The sequence below is a fragment of the Dermochelys coriacea genome, chromosome 9, assembly GCF_009764565.3.
Source record: "Dermochelys coriacea isolate rDerCor1 chromosome 9, rDerCor1.pri.v4, whole genome shotgun sequence".
In the NCBI taxonomy this organism is placed as follows: domain Eukaryota; kingdom Metazoa; phylum Chordata; order Testudines; family Dermochelyidae; genus Dermochelys; species Dermochelys coriacea.
Window position 1 is genome coordinate 103061966 of NC_050076.1, and position 18004 is coordinate 103079969.

Genomic DNA, 18004 nt, shown 5'->3' on the forward strand with positions numbered 1-18004 from the left:
ACCCAGATCTCCTGAGTCCCAGCCCAGTGCATTAATCAGAGACCATCCTGCCACTGTTGACCATCCTTGTCTAGTACTTCATTACTTTTACTAATCAAGATTGATAACAGTATCTTTTCAGCAAGGTGAATAAATCAGTCGGTGCAGGAGGGTGTCATCTTTAAGCTCGGTGGCAACGAAATCAGGGAGTGTGCAAAGATTGCTTAGCCTGCACTTGTTACACAGGTGGAGATTGTGAATCTCACCCTGCAGTCCAGTCAGGAATTTTATGCATTTAATGTCCCTTCCTTTGTTTGACTTTGCGGGCTAAAGAGATGAGCCTTTGAGACAAAAGAAAATTACAGGAAGATAGAGGTAAACCCAGAGCAGAATGAAGAGTCATTCTGTTTTGTGTCCAAATCTGGGCCGGCAGAGCTCACTGGAAGAAGGAAGAGGGACTTGCATTCAAGTCAGTGTCAGTGGCTGTGAGGTCAAACTTCCAGAGCCAGAGAGCCCAATTGCCTTTCTCTCCCATGCTCACTTACGAAAGCTGGTTGATTTTAAAGTGAGAGCTGCTCACATCCAACTTTCTTCTCCAAGGAAATGTCTGTGCCTCTCTGACTCTCTTTGTAGGGTTTAATGGAATGAGCCTTTCTATTAAATTTTTAAACCAGCCTCTAATTCTGCAGGGCAGTGCTGTTCTCTGTTCAGTTCTATGGGTTCATTTAAACATTCTGTAGAAAGGAGAAAGAAAAGGAGTACTTGTGGCACCTTAGAGACTAACAAATTTATTAGAGCATAAGCTTTCGTGAGCTACAGCTCACTTCATCGGATGCATGAAGTGAGCTGTAGCTCACGAAAGCTTATGCTCTAATAAATTTGTTAGTCTCTAAGGTGCCACAAGTACTCCTTTTTTCTTTTTGCGAATACAGACTACCACGGCTGCTACTCTGAAACCTGTAGAAAGGAGATAATTCTCTAGATGCTTGGAATAGCTTCTGTAGCATCTTATTGGTGTCCTGTCCATTAAATACCATGGGGCTTTCAGGGTAAGCTTGCTGCTGTCTCCCTGAGATAATACATGTACACCTGAGCATGGGACTGTCTGACTGAACACACACATGTACTTGCCTGCCTGCTGTCTGGTAAGAGCATGTGCCTTCTGCATATAGCACTGCACTCTCCCTGTTCTGAAATGGAAGCGTGTCTGGGGCTTATGGTCTGTCTTTTACTTCATCCTTCAACTGGCAATTGAAAGACACATGCAGGAGGAAAAACCCCAAAGTTGCCAGATGCCTTGTCAGTTTTGAAACAATGGGTGTGTCCACTGCACCACTATGCCTGCTTAAATGGCAGTCAAATCAGCACAATGTGTGGAAGTGCTTTGGGTGAGGAGCGCAGAGGGTTAAATGAAAGTTTAGCTTCTGTAGCAAAGGAGGATGCAAGAAGATCTGTTAAAATTGCACATTTTCACATCAACAGCCCTGAATCACTTACACCCAAGAGCACTGAGAAGAACTAGCTAAGCAGCTCTTTGAACCACTGTTTAATATTGAATAAATCTTGAAAAGCTAGGGAAACTCCAAAGGCTTGGAAGGAATGCCAGTGTAGTTCCAGTGTTTAGCAAAGGTAAAAGGAACTACTCATGGAACTATAGATCACTTAGCCTGAGGTGGTTCTTAGGGAAAATAATGGAACGGTCAATTTGAGACTCTGTCAACAAAGAATTAGAGGCTACAAGTCTGATTAAGGTGAGATAGCACAATTACATGGAAAGTAGGCCTTGTCAGACCTGTCGTTTGATAAGATGACAGATCGGGTTGATAATGGCAACTGTGTTGATATAATATACTTAGATTTCTCCAAGGTATTTGTCTTAGTATTAAGTGACATAAATAAACCTTGCATTAATTGGAACTAACAGGTCACACATTAGATGGATTAACAAATGGGTTACTGGCAGATCTCAAACTGTATTTATTAATGGGGAAATATTCAAGACCAGGGGTGTGTTGAATTGGGTCCCCCAAGAATTGGTATTCTTGGTTCAATGCGATTAAATATTTTTACCAACGATTTAGATGATATAAAATCTTTGTGGCTAATGTTTGCAGATGGCACAAAGATTGATGAAGTAATAGATGAGCTGGACAGGTAAGTGTTGTTGAGTGATCTAAACCACTTGGTTAAATAGTCACAATCCACCAAACACAAAAAAGAAGCTTACAAGAAGTGGAAGATTGGACAAATGACCGGGGAAGAGTATAAAAATATTGCTCGGGCATTCAGGAGTGAAATCAGGAAGGCCAAATCACACCTGGAGTTGCAGCTAGCAAGAGCTGTTAAGAGTAACAAGAAGGGTTTCTTCAAGTATGTTAGCAACAAGAAGAAAGTCAAGGAAAGTGTGGGCCCCTTACTAAATGAGAGAGGCAACCTAGTGACAGAGGATGTGGAAAAAGCTAATGTACTCGACGCTTTTTTTGCCTCTGTCTTCACGAACAAGGTCAGCTCCCAGACTACTGCACTGGGCAGCACAGCATGGGGAGGAGTTGACTAGCCCTCTGTGGAGAAAGAAGTGGTTCAGGACTATTTAGAAAAGCTGGACGAGCACAAGTCCATGGGGCTGGACGCGCTGCATCCGAGAGTGCAAAAGGAGTTGGCAGATGTGATTGCAGAGCCATTGGCCATTATCTCTGAAAACTCATGGCGATCGGGGGAAGTCCCGGACGACTGGAAAAAGGCTCATGTAGTGCCCATCTTTTTTAAAAAAAAAAAAAAAAAAAAAAGGAAGGAGGAGGATCCTGGGAACTACAGGCCAGTCAGCCTCACCTGAGTCCCTGGAGAAATCATGGACAGGTCCTCAAGGAATCAATTCTGAAGCTCTTAGAGGAGAGGGAAGTGATCAGGAACAGTCAGCATGGATTCACCAAGGGCAAGTCATGCCTGTCTAATATAATTGCCTTCTATGATGAGATAACTGGCTCTGGATGAGAGGAAAGCAGTGGACTTGTTATTCCTTGATTTTAGCAAAGCTTTTGACACTGTTTCCCACAGTATTCTTGCCAGCAAGTTAAAGAAGTATGGGCTGGATGAATGGACTATAAGGTGGATAGAAAGTTGGCTAGATTGTCGGGCTCAACGGGTAGAGATCACTGGCTCCATGTCTAGTCAGCAGTATCAAATGGAGTGCCCCAAGGGTCGGTCCTCTGGCCGGTTTTATTCAATATCTTCATAAAGGATCTGGAGGATGGTCTGGATTGCACCCTCAGCAAGTTTGCAGGTGACACTAAACTGGGAGGGGAGAGGTAGATACGCTGGAGGATAGGGATAGGATCCAGAGGGCCCTAGACAAATTAGAGGATTGGGCCAAAAGAAATCTGATTAGGTTCAACAAGGACAAGTGCAGAGTCCTGCACTTAGGATGGAAGAATCCCATGCACTGCTACAGATTTGGGACCGAACGGCTCGGCAGCAGTTCTGCAGAAAAGGACCTAGGGGTTACAGTGGACGAGAAGCTGGATACGAGTCAACAGTGTGCCCTTGTTGCCAAGAAGGCCAATGGCATTTTGGGATGTATAAGTAGGGGCATTGCCAGCAGATCGAGGGACATGATCGATCCCTTCTATTTGGCACTGGTGAGGCCTCATCTGGAGTACTGTGTCCAGTTTTGGGCCCCACACTACAAGAAGGATGTGGAAAAATTGGAAAGTGTCCAGCAGAGGGCAACAAACATGATTAGGTGACTGGAACACGTGACTTATGAGGAGAGGTTGAGGGAACTGGGCTTGTTTAGTCTGCAGAAGAGAAAAATGAGGGGGGATTTGATAGCTGCTTTCAACTACCTGAAAGGGGGTTCCAAAGAGGATGGATCTAGTCTCTTCTCAATGGTAGCAGATGATAGAACAAGGAGTAGTGGTCTCAAGTTGCAGTGGGGGAGGTTTAGGTTGGATATTAGGAAAAACTTTTTCACTAGGAGGGTGGTGAAACACTGGAATGGGTTACCTAGGGAGGTGGTGGAATCTCCTTCCTTAGAGGTTTTTAAGGTCAGGCTTGACAAAGCCCTGGCTGGGATGATTTAGTTGGGGATGGTCCTGCTTTGAGCAGGGGGTTGGACTAGATGACCTCCTGAGGTCCCTTCCAACCCTGATATTCTATGATTCTATAAGTGTATTTTAATATAGCCAAGTGCAAGGTAATACACCTGGGAACCAGGAATGCACGCTATATCTACAGGATGGGAGACTGTGTCTTAGCAAGCAGTGACTCAGAGAAGGGCTTAAGGGTCATCCTGGATAACCACTGCAACATGAGCCCTCCGTGCAATCCTCTGTCAAAAAGGGCTGCTGCCATTCTTGGATGTCTCAAAAGGGGAACATCAAGCAGAATCAGGGAAGGGATCCTGGCTCTGTGCTCAGCACTGTAAAACCACTTCTAAAACACGGAGTCCAATTCTGGTGTCCTTGCTTCGCGCACAATGTGGAAATAATGGAGAGAGTTCGAGAGGGTGAGGGTGGGTCACAAAATGATCCAGGGGCTGGAGAACAAGCTATGTGATCATAGACTCATAGGACTGGAAGGGACTTTGAGAGGTCATATAGTTCAGTCCTCTGCACTCATGAAAGGACTAAGGATTATCTAGACCATCCCTGACAGGTGTTTGTCCAACCTGCTCTTAAAAATACCCAATGATGGAGATTCCACAACCTCCCTAGACAATTTACTCCAGTGCTTAACCACCCTGACAGTTAGGAAGCTTTTCCTAACGTCCAACCTAAACTGCCCTTGCTGCAATTTAAGCCCATTGCTTCTTGTCCTATCGTCAGAGATTAACGAGAACAATTTTTCTCCCTCCTCCTTATAACAACATTTTATGTATTTGAAAACTGTTATCATGTCCCCTCTCAGTCTTCTCTTCTCCAGACTAAACAAACCCAATTTTTTCAATCTTCCCTCACACAGGTCGTTTTCTGGACCTTTAATCATTTTTATTGCTTTTCTCTAGACTTTCTCCAATTTGTCCACATCTTTCCTGAAATGTGGCGCTCAGAACTGGATACCATACTCCAGTCGAAGCCTAATCAGCATGGAGTAGAGCAGAAGATTTACTGCTAGCATCTTGGGCCTTGGCTACACTTACAGATGTACAGCGCTGAGATTTAAACCCGCCTTCGTACAGCTGAGTACGGAAAGCTCTGCTGTCTGTCCACGCTGCCAGCTGCCGGCGCACTGTCATGGCCACATTTGCAGCATTTGTAGCTGCATTGGGAGCAGAGCATTACAGGCAGCTATCCCAGCATTCAAGTGGCTGCAATGTGCTTTTCGAATGGGGGGTGGGATGGGGTGCAAGGGGGGGGGAGAGCGGTTTTTGGGGTGCTGGGTGTCAGCGAGCTGTCTTGTAAGTACAGACCCCCCCTCCCTCCCCCGCCTCTCTCACTCATTGGAAGCAAACGGCTGCTGTTTCTTTTTTCTCATAGACCAGATAAGCAGCCCCTGAAACGGAGCTTTGAAACAACACTGCCGCGTCCAGAGTTCACAACCAAACAAGAGAGGACACTTCAGTTAAAAGGATTATGGGGAGTTTCCGGAGGTCAATCTGTGCATAATAACCTTACTCCCCATTTATGCTGGAGCATTTCCACCAATGCACAACAGCTGTTAATCCTCTCGGGGAGGTGGAGTACCAGGAGCGCTCCAGCCAGGGAGTCGGAGCGCTCTACGTGCCTTGCCAGTGTGGACGGGAAGTAAGGTAGAGCACTCTGGGATGCTTTATTGTGGTATAACGTGCAAGTGTAGCCTTGCTTACAACACTCCTACTAATACATCCCAGAATGATGTTTGTTTTTTTCGCAACAGTGTTACACTGTTGACTCGTATTTAGTTTGTGATCCACTATGACCCCCAGATCCCTTTCCACAGTACTCCTTCCTAGGCAGTCATTGCCCATGTTGTATGTGTGCAACTGATTGTTCCTCCCTAAGTTGAGTACTTTGAATTTGTCCTTATTGAATTTCATCCTATTTACTTCAGATCATTTCTCCAGTTTGTCCAGATCATTTTGAATTTTAATCCTGTCCTTCAAAGCACTCGCAACCCCTCTCATCTTGGTATCATCTGCAAACTTTATAAGTGTACTCTCTATGCCATTATTTAAATCATTGATGAAGATATTGAACAGAACTGGACCCAGAACTGATCCCTGCAGGACCCCACTCGTTATGCTTTTCCATCATGACTGTGAACACTGATAACTACTCTCTGGGGATGATTTTCCAACCAGTGTTGCACCCACCTTATAGTAGCTCCATCTAGGTTGCATTTCCCTAGTTTGTTTATGAAAAGGTCATGCGAGACAGTCTCAAAAGTCAAGATATACCATATCTACCGCTTCCCCCCATTTACAAGACTTTTACCCTGTCAAGGAAAGCTATCAGGTTCGTTTGACATGATTTGTTCTTGACATACTCATGCTGACTGTTACTTAGCACCTTATTATCTTTTAGGTGTTTGCAAATTGATTGCTTTATTATTTGCTCCATTATCTTTCTGGGTACAGAAGTTAAGCTGACTGGTCTGTAATTCCCCAGGTTGTCCTTATTTCCCTTTTTATAGATGGGCACTATCTTTGCCCTCTTCCAGTCTTCTGGAATCTCTCCCGTCTTCCATGACTTTTCAAAGATAATTGCTACTGGCTCAGATATCTCCTCAGTCAGCTTCTTGAGTATTCTAGGATGCATTTCATCAGGCCCTGGTGACTTGAAGACATCTAACTTGTCTAAGTAATTTTTAACTTGTTCTTTCCCTATTTTAGCCTCTGATCCTATTTCATTTGTCACTGGCATTCACTATATTAGACGTCCAATCACCACCAACTTGCTTGGTGAAAACCAAAACCAAAGTAATTAAGCACCTCTGCCACTTCCACATTTTCTATTATTATTTGCCCCACCCCCCATTGAGTAATGGGCCTACCCTGTCCTTAGTCTTCCTCTTGCTTCGAATGTTTTCTTGTTACCCATTATGTCTCTAGCTAGTTTGTTCTTGTTTTGTGCCTTGGCCTTTCTAATTTTCTCCTTACATACTTGTGTTGTTTCTTTATATTCATCCTTTGTAATTTGACCCAGTCTCCACTTTTTGTAGGACTCTTTTTTTGAACATAAGAACGGCCAGACTGGGTCAGACCAAAGGTCCATCCAGCCTAGTATCCTGTCTACCGACAATGGCCAATACCAGGTGCCCCAGAGGGAGTGAACCTAACAGGTAGTGATCAAGTGATCCCTCTCCTGCCATCTATCTCCACCCTCCTGACAAACAGAGGCTAGGGACACCATTCCTTACCCATCCTGGCTAACAGCCAGTAATGGACTTACCCTCCATGAATTTATCCAGTTCTCTTTTAAACCCTATTGTAGTCCTAGCCTTCACAACCTCCTCAGGCAAGGAGTTCCACAGGTTGTCTGTGCGCTGAATGAAGAAGAACTTCCTTTTATTTGTTTTAAACCTGCTGCCCATTAATTTCATTTGATGACCCCTAGTTCTTATATTATGGGAACAAGTAAATAACTTTTTCTTATTCACTTTCTCCACACCACTCATGATTTTATAGACCTCAATCATATCCCCCCTTAGTCGCCTCTTTTCCAAGCTGAAAAGTCCTAGTCTCTTTAATCTCTCCTCATATGGGACCCATTCCAAACCCCTAATCATTTTAGTTGCCCTTTTCTGAACCTTTTCTAATGCCAGTATATCTTTTTTGAGATGAGGAGACCACATCTGTAAGCAGTATTCAAGATGTGGGCGTACCATGGGTTTATATAAGGGCAGTAAGTTATTCTCCGTCTTATTCTCTATCCCTTTTTTAATGATTCCTAACATCCCATTTGCTTTTTGACTACTACTGCTGCTGCACACTGCGTGGACGTCTTCAGAGAACTATCCATGATGACTCCAAGATCTTTCTCCTGATTAGTTGTAGTTGTAAATTAGCCCCCATCATATTGTATGTATAGTTGGGGTTATTTTTCCCAATGTGCATTATTTTACCTTTATCCTCATAATATTTCATTAGCCATTTTGTTGCCCAATCACTTAGTTTTGTGAGGTCTTTTTGAAGTTCTTCACAGTCTGCTTTGGTCTTAACTATCTTGAGCAGTTTAGTATCATCTGCAAACTTTGCCACCTCGCTGTTTACCCCTTTCTCCAGATCATTTATGAATAAGTTGAATAGGATTGGTCTAGGACTGACCCTTGGGGAACACCACTAGTTACCTCTCTCCATTCTGAAAATTTACCATTTATTCCTACCCTTTGTTCCCTGTCTTTTAACCAGTTCTCAATCCATGAAAGGATCTTCCCTCTTATCCCATGACAACTTAATTTACCTAAGAGTCTTTCGTGAGGGACCTTGTCAAAGGCTTTCAGGAAATCTAAGTACACTATGTCCACTGGATCCCCCTTGTCCACATGTTTGTTGACCCCCTCAAAGAACTCTAATCGATTAGTAAGACATGATCTCCCTTTACAGAAACCATGTTGACTTTTGCACAACAATTTATGTTCTTCTATGTGTCTGACGCTTTTATTATTTACTATTGTTTCAACTAATTTGCCTAATTTGATGTTAGACTTGCCAGTCCGTAATTCCCAGGATCAGCTCTAGAGCCCTTCTTAAATATTGGCATTACATTAGCTATCTTCCAGTCATTGGGTACAGAAGCTGATTTAAAGGACAGGTTACAAACCATAGTTAACAGTTCCGCACTTTCACATTTGAGTTCTTTCAGAACTCTTGGGTGAATGCCATCTGGTCCCGGTGACTTGTTACTGTTAAGTTTCTCAATTAATTCCAAAACCTCCAGCCGCCTACAAAACAGAAGAGTATACAGGCAGGGCCAGCCTGTAACTGGCAATATATCTTCCTGACTGTGTATCTCGATGGTACAGTGAGTAACAGATATATTGCACATGTAAATTAGGTGCAGAATCTATAAGAAGAGAGTAGATAGCTTTCCAAAGGACATGCTTTAATCCATCTTCTGGGAAAAATTCTGTGGCCTGTGTCTGTGAGGGGTCGGGCTGGATGGTGTGGTCATCCCTTCTGGTCTTCAAGTCTCTGGCCTGTGCTATCCAGGAGGTCAGACTAGATGATCTAGTGGTTGCCTCTAACCTTAAACTCTCTGAAATCTATTAAGTGAAAGTGATACAATCAGGCATTCTGACCCCAGTATAGATTTCTGTGCCTTATTGTGCATGTATTTAGCTTAATGTTGCTCAAACCTATTCAAGAATATTTTGATTTAACAGCCATGCAGGGAGGCCTGTGTTCTGTGTAAAAAGCAGGGATCTGTTTTCGTATTGGAAGTATTCAGAGGATTAAGGAGAGAGAGAGAGAGACACAAATGTTTCCCTTTTTCCTGACAGTGTTGGAGGAGGAGGCAGCTGCTGTCCCGCAGCTGTCAGTGCTCACTTGGCACAACTGCTGCTCACAAAGCCTTGCAGCTGCTGTGCCTGGAGCTACTCCTTTCTCAGGAAAAACAAACGATTGCTGCCCGTGATTTGCAGTGGGCAGTTGTGACCCAGGGAACCTCTCCGCAGCGTGTAGAGCAGTTTTCCAGTTAGTAGAATGAGATTGGCTAACATGGAGCATTCTTGCTTTCATAGAGATTGAATGTGTTCAGTGTGTTACAAAACGCTTGTCGGATGCTGCGTGTACTTTTCACTCACATTATAACATGGGGTATAGTTAACAGCAAACATTTGCATTGTATATACCCCCTGTAACTAAGTAACCCATCAACTGAGAAAGAAGCCTTGTGTGATGCAGATGACTGTCTCTTACAAGACGCCGTTAAATCCTGTTCATTAAACAATTCTACAGATCTTAGTTTACAATGACAGGCAATGGAATAGGCTGAACTAAGGTCTGGGGAGAAAAGACCCACAGTACTAATACCCCCTGAAACTACAGCCCAACCTGAAGGTAAACAGAGAAGTCAGACAAGCCCCATATTTAAAATGCAGCTTGCAACTCGGTCAAGAGCTCCACACACACACACACACAGTTCATAAATTGTTCATAGACAGATTCTCCAAAGCGTTAGATGGAGTAATACTGCCCTGCCAACCGCTGTGGTATCTGTGGATGGTAGATAATGCTTACTGGCCAAGCACTTTCATTACATTTTTTGTATTGCAGAAAATGAAATCTCTCGGGTTAAAAGCCGCCTCTTGGGATACGTTTTTCAATTCCTTTGTATTTTTCACCCCTTAACAATTGATCATAGTGGGCTTTGGATGATGATCCCAATTGGATGATGATCCCAATGATCCCATTGACCATAGTGGGCTTTGGATCAGGCCAAGTGATTTCAGTGATCACAGAAATTTCTTATCCACCATGTTAATTCCTAACTCATGAGTTCAGCGCTTGACTCCTCAGCTGTGCTGTAAATCTCCTAGTGATCATCTCCCACCCAGAGTACGTTATCCTAGCCTGGATCCGTTTCCTCAAAGACTCGAGGTCCATTGCAACAAAACGTAAGGTAATACTCTGGCTCCTGCTGCTGCAGACAGTCAGCTGGCAGGTCCATGGTGAGGTCACTGTACAAACGAGAGGGCTGAGAGATGGTTAACGGCTAGACTAGATGAACTGGCCTGTCTCTTACCAACCCAGCATTTTTAACAGGAAGGCAGCTGCTGATCTGCAGCCATTGCACCCTTTGCTGGCCTGGCAGCAGCACGGACATAGGCCTTTACAGGAGGTCGTTAAGAAGCAAATTCTTTGCCCAGAATAGAGACCAGGTGCAGGATTCCCTCCAGCCCTGCCCAGTCTGCTAAGCAGCTCTGTGCAGCCTGCTCCAGTGGGGGGTGGTCAGGATACACCAGTGACAAATCCTTGCCCTGCTGCCGGCCATGCCCTGCATGCTGGTCCCAGGGGAGCTGTGCCAGGGTCTGCAGCTCCTGCAGAGACTCGCTAGAACCTGCTTTGTGCTGCTGCAGCAGCAGCCCTGTTGCTCAGGACCCCTGCCTTGCCCCCCCCCATGCCTTTGAACAGACTTCTCTGTACCTGAGGCAAAGTGCAAGGGACGCGGACACCAACCCAGTCAGAGAGAGAGCATGGCGTACGGCTGACTCGGGGAAGATGGTTAAACTCCCCAGAGGGCCACAGGATCCCTGTCATGGCCATGGCGACTGGAGGAAATTCACTGGGCCCACGCAGACAGCCCGAGCGTTGTCTGGGTCTCAGCTGGTGCAGTGAGCATCCCAGTGACTAGGCCAACGTACAGCATCAAATGGGCAGCTCGGTGTTCTTCTCACCTACCAGTGAAAACCAATTGCCCTCTGTGTGGGAAGCTTTCCCCCGCTTTGGTAGGTTGCCATGTCACCTAATCCTCTGTGCTGGATTTCTAATCTGGGCAGTGCTGGTGAGGTTACAGCCAGTGTTGTAGGGTCAGATGTTTTGCTTGCACTGAGGAAACCCGCTTGCAAATTTCTTAAGGTTTCTTGGATTGTGGAAATGCTGATGTTGTTTCTGTCAGCACCGGCCTTTCACAGCGCTCCTGAAGGGACACCAGGACCAAGCAAATGTTGTGATTAGGGATGTCTTCATAAATTAAAAATTAATTTTGAATGTAAACTTTCTGCAGCCCACAGAATTTTCACCCCAAACACAGCAGCCTGGCAACAGTACCTGTGAAGCAGGGGTTGCAGGTGTTTTGTATCTATATTTCAGTATTCAAGCAGAGGGAAATGCAAAAGCTAAACAACATAAGTGGTGAAAGGTCAGGTCTGTGCTCATTAGGCAAAACTTCCACTGACTCCAGCTAGAGAATGATGGTATAGCTATTTGGACTGGGTTCCATTTGAAACAGAAATATGGTAAGCATTGGGTGGAGATTTGAGGTCCTTTCTCCGTCATGATTCCAGTAAAGAAGTGTTTTTTGTTAAATCTTTTCAAGGTACTCCGTGTTTTCTTACTGGCTCCCGGAGGAGCTGCCAATAACCTACCCCTTGCAAAATACATGCAGTCCCTATTAAAGCAGCCAGTTTGGCAGATTGGGGAACATCAACTGCTTTTCTGGCCTTAGAACATCCTCTGTTGTTTCTAAAGTGAGAGATTCTGGAAACACGTAGATGTAACTGTTGCAAAAAAAAAAAAAAATACCATGAATTTGTTTTGATTCATTGCTTCCAGGACACTCCAGGTCACACAGATGGAAATGGATCATTTATAGGGTAGCATCTTTGGACAGGTCATCTGCTGCTTCTAGAGACACAAGAAGCTCTAGAATTTTTGATTCCAGGGGATGATTATTACTGGTACCCAGGACCCCCAGGCCAGGATCAGGGCTACATGCCGGACAAATGAGTAATAAAAAGACTGTCCTTGCCTCAGAAGTACCAGAGCAGATTTATGACAGAATGCACCAGGTGGATGAAATGGGTGAATGGAAGAGAGAGCAGGAGCAGGGTGTGTGTGTGTGGGGGGGTGTCGGGGCAGGAGATGAAGTAACAGTAAAATGAGTGCATATAACAGCTACTCCAGCTTGCTAGCTGCCCAAACATGCCCCAGAGGGGGCAGTTTTTTAGGGGAACAGGGATTTGAAGGGGGTGAGGCAGTGGCTTTATGGATCTTTTGTGAGGAATTTCCTGTGATGGTTTGGGTCACAGAGAGCCCCTTGGGTCTGCCACCTGATGTGCAGAGACTGCCTCTGAGCCCATTCTTCCTGGCAGCTTGGGACTCCAGTGCTCTGCCTTGTTGAGTCAGATGCTCATGCCTGCTGCAAACCCAGACCCAGGTCTGAACCAGGTCCCCCAAAAACTGCAGGCTTAACTGAAAACAGCTTAAGTAGTACTCCTGTCTCTAGCACCCAGACACCCAGTTCCCAATGGGGTCCAAACCCCAAATAAATCTGTTTTACTCTGTATAAAACTTGTACAGGGTAAACTTATAAATTGTTCACCCTCTATAACACTGCTAGAGAGAGCTGCACAGCTGTTTGCTCCTCCAGGAATTAATTGCTTACTCTGGGTCAATTAATAAGCAAAAAGTGATTTTAATAAGTATAAAAAGTAGGATTTAAGTGGTTCCAAGTAATAACAGACAGAACAAAGTAAGTTACCAAGCAAAATAAAACAAAAACACGCAAGTCTAAGCCTAATATAGTAAGAAACTGATTACAGATAAAATGTCACCCTCAGAGATGTTCCAATAGTCTCCTTTCACAAACTAGACTCCTTTCTAGTCTGAGACTAATCCTTTCCCCTGGTACAGTCCTTGTTCCAGTTCAGTTGGTAGATAGGGGATTTCTCATGACTGCAGCCTCCTTTGTTTTGTTCCACCCCCTTATATATCTTTTATACAAGGCGGAAATCATTTGTCCCTCTCTGGGTTCCCACCCCTCCTTCTAAATGGAAAAGCACCAGGTTAAAGATGGATTCCAGTTCAGGTGACATGATCACGTCACTGTAAGACTTCATTACTCACTTGCCAGCACACACTTAAACAGGAAGATTTACAAGTAAACAGAGCCATCTACAAACAATTGCCCTGGTTAATGGGAGCCATCAAGATTCCAAGCCACTATTAATGGCCCACAATTTGCATAATTACAATAGGACCTCAGTTATGTTTCATATTTCTAGTTTCAGATACAAGAATGATACATTTATACAAATTGGATGACCACGCTCAGTAGATTATAAGCTTTGTAATGATACCTTACAAGAGACCTTTTGCATGAAGCATATTCCAGTTACATCATTGTCACACTCATTAGCATATTTTCATAAAATCATATAGAGTGCAATGTTACATCCCCCCACCTGCACAGTGAATAGTGGAAGGAAGCCATGAGGTGTTGGAAGGAGAGATGGGTGATCAGAGTGAATGCAGGGCTCAAGTGCAAGTTGAGATCCTACAGCTGATAGGAAGGGCTGAATCCTGAGGGCCTTCAGACTAGATCACCTGAAGAGGGAGAGAAGCGAATGACAAACCGAACAGGGGGTGAAGGGCAGCCAGGGTGGTGGCAAGATGTGTGTTACTTGGCAGTATGGTGGGTGGGGAGGTGTGTCAGTGCCTGGAGCTGGGGGAATTTGAGATGAGAAATTATAAACGTTCCATTTGTTTCCCATCACAATGAATCATCAGAGCACTCAACATCTCTGTGCATTTACCAGGATATTTATAGCAGTGCTTAACACCAAGGATTAACAAAAGCAGGAGTTTCTGGATTTCCTGTCCCAGTGGTTAGCCTGGTCAAGGCTATTATCTTTTGACTATTGCAACATCATTACAATGGGTCACTCAATTTTGTGGAGGTGAATAGATTAAAGCCCTCTGACTATTTGTGGAAAACTCATAGTTCTTCAAACAGCATATTTATTAACCAAAGCAGTTAAGGAATTGCCTGCTGAAAAGAACACTCGCTCCTGCTTTAGTCTCTGCTGTAAAACACATCACAGGACTCCTGGTAAGAATTTTTGCCATTTTAAAATGTTGTTCTTGAGTTGCATTGTGTGTCTTGGTTTAGCTGAAGCTCATCTTACAAATCTGTATTTGTTACAAACTTATTGCAATTTTTATTAAAATCTGCCTCATGGACTAAATGTTTTCTGTTGGTCATTTGTGCTTAATTCTTTAGATGGGAAATGGAAATCACCTATATAATTACTTCTGGTGTCTTTCTCAATTCTTCAAATCAGTGCTGCTCGCAGGGAAGGTTGTACCAGTCTCTCATCTGGCTCCTAACTGTAAGGATCTTTCTGGTACTGGAGCATATGCACATATCAAGTCTGATCGTTTTTCAACAGGACACATTTTATGTTGTGATTACATATATTATATTTGACTTTCTACAGACTAACTGCTCTCGTTTACTGTGTGTAAATATCTGGGTATTTCTTGGTATCACACTAAAAATTGAACATTTCACTGTCATCTTCATTATATCCATAAACTAGAGCCACTGTCGTACTCCTGTGGTTGTTGGCTTATGCTGGTTACTGACATTTATGTGCATATCTTTGATTTTGGAATGTATGTGCTTCCTGGCTCTGCCATTGCATTCTCTGGCACCATTCTGGTCTCTTTTATTGTAGCAGAAACCACAAGTTGCAATTATATAAGGCTTTTAATCCAAGCATGTCAAAGCACTTTACCACTATAAACTAGCTGAGCCACGTGATGCCCCTAGGAGGCAGGGAGGGAATATAGGGGACAATTTCACCCACCACTGGAATATAGAATTTAATACTTTTGAAACCAGTAAAATTACCTTTATAACTGATCTTGTTAAAAGCAATTGATGTGTATTTTATAGACTCTTTCTGCTCCATCCTGTGTTTTTAACAGTAGGAATTCTTTACTGTTAGGATATTTTCTAACACCTGTCTTCAGTATCCCTTAATCTAGCATCAGGCTTTTACTTCTCATCCTACCCGCTAGTACTCTAGTGTATAATCTTTCTGGCACTCTGGGCTGTAAATAAACTGAGCAGAGTGTGAACTGGAGCTGCCCAGGGTCTGCTTTATATTTACATGCGGGCTTTCTTTGTTTGCAGTCTGTCAGTCAGAGGAGCCCGAGGCAAAGTGGCTCCAGGACAAATCCCAGGTTCTGGTATGAAGGATAGCATTTGTTCAGTGGGTGAAGCAGTCTGTTACCAGCTCCAGGGGAGGTCGGCCATGATATGAGGGGGTTCTGGCTGCAATAAAGTGTGGTGGTGGTGGTGGTGGTGGTGGTGGTGGTTTGGTTTTTTTGTTTGTGTTTTTTAAGCCAATGAGGTTTCTCCTCACTCCAACAGATACCCTGGTACTGCAATATTATTGAGGGTGGTAGCAGACCCAACCCTTCCAGGCTCTATGTCATTGCCAGCTCCTGTTAGAGGCCCACCAAGTATGCAGTCTCTGTATTTTTTCTCCTTACTTTGCTAGACTTGAGTAAACAAACTTTGTCTTGTAAATTGCTTGGGATTGAATACCTTACACCCCTATGGGTGAGTGAATACCTTACTCCCCTATTTCACAGGGTTTGTAAGTCCTAAATGAATTTCTGTGTAACCTTCTCTCCACTGCTTGGTGGCTCTGAGGGTCCAGACTCAGGAGGTGTGGGGTGTGCTTTACCTCCTGAGGTCCTGGCTCATTCTGCCCATCTGGGTCTCCCTGCTGAAGCTGGGACTCCTCTACTGGTGGCATCTCCTGGGAAATGATGGGTAATCCCCCGTCACCCTGGGGACCGTACTCACTTCATAAAGGAGCACACAATTCTCAAATTACCAAACACGCAATGAGCTTTGTATAAACACTAGACATTATAAACACAAACAGTGCAAAGAACAAATAATCTTATCGATACTACATGTGAATCTGGCTAGACTGTTAAAATATAGATACACAGCCATCCATAAAGGACGCCCTAAACCTTTTCTTTTCTTTCATTTAACCACTCACAAAGTCTCCCTGCCCCTAGGTGCCATGTCAGCTCTCTAACCTGCCAGCCGCCGGTCCAGGGGCCTGTCCACAGTGCACCAGTTGATGTTGCAGGCACAGAGATCTGATTTCTTTCTTGTCTGAGGGACCCGAGGGTCTACGGCAGTCGCTTTCCAGCTCCATGGGATGGGCTAGCAAGCTTAGCGATCAGCTGTTCACTTTCCATCCTGCCTGAGGTAGCAGTCAGTGGCCAGGGTGGTGGCTGTGGCAGCTCAGTGGTGCGCCGGACCGCCACTCCCTGCCCAATGGGGTGATAGGCTCTGTGGGGACTGAACTTGACAGTTTACCACTTGAGGGTTGGGAAACCTGAAAAAACAGGCAGTTGGTGAGGGGAGCAGGACACTCCCTTCCTTTCTGTGTCTCTCAACTGTCCCCCCAGAACGAGGGGAGGTTTCTGGAGTAAAGAACCAATCCAAGCTCCCCTCTGTCAAGACATATGGGGCTGCTCCAGTTCCCTCCCTCCGACCTCCTCTCTGTGTAGGGGAGCATCTCCGGACAATGGGGCAGCAACAGTTCTGGGATGCAACCTTCAGCCCTACCCAAGCCCCGGTCCGTTCTGGTGACGGGCGGGGTGGGAGGGAGGGGCGTGTCACACCAGTAGGTCTGAGGAGCTGCCCAAAGGAAAGCTATGTAAGAACAGGCGGTTGTTCTTAGACTGAATCCAATCACATTCATTGGAGCCGAATATTTCAGACTGGGAGAAGGTTTCAAATTCTGCAAGAAAGTGGAATTGGTGTTTACTGGAGGAACTTGGGTTTCCAGACTCTTGTGTACTGTTGCCCCTCAGCTGAGTTTACGGTGGAACTTGCATCCGCTGACACAGCAACTGGTTCCTTGACGTCAGTCCCGGCACCAGTGTAAGCAATTCTTACTCGCATTCATAAGCCATCTCGTGCACTGGCATCCCGATAACTTTCCGGCTTTCCCCAGCTGTGGTCTGAAAGCCGTTGGCACTGCTGCCGTGTTGTCTGAATGGGGGATTCATGTAATAGAGGTCTCCTGATGCCCCCTGGACTAGCTCACCTGATCCAATCTATCTGGAAGATCGGGGGAGGAAATGAGTTTTCTTTCCATGAAAATACAGATTTTGTATGTGAGTTTTGCTAAAAACTTTCTTCAAAATTTTCCATGTTTTCATTGAGAAACTGGAACCCAGAAAAGAGGTTTGTTTTTGGTTTGTTTTGAGCCACCAAAATCTGAAATTTTGATCAAATATTTAACGTTTTTGGGAGCTGGCTGAAATTTCTGTTTTCAGTTGCTCAAAGCTGGAAAGTGTTCAGGTTTGGGGTTTTCAGTTTTCTGATGAAAACCTGAAAATGTTAATTAAAAATGGTCATTTTCTGCAGAAATCCCCGTGAGAGAGACAAGCTTAAACAGGTTTCAGAGTAGCAGCCGTGTTAGTCTGTATTCGCAAAAAGAAAAGGAGTACTTGTGGCACCTTAGAGACTAACAAATTTATTAGAGCATAAGCTTTCGTGAGCGCTCTTTTGCAGGTCTGTGTAAGCTTGAAAGCTCATCTCTCACCAACTGAAGCTGGTCATAT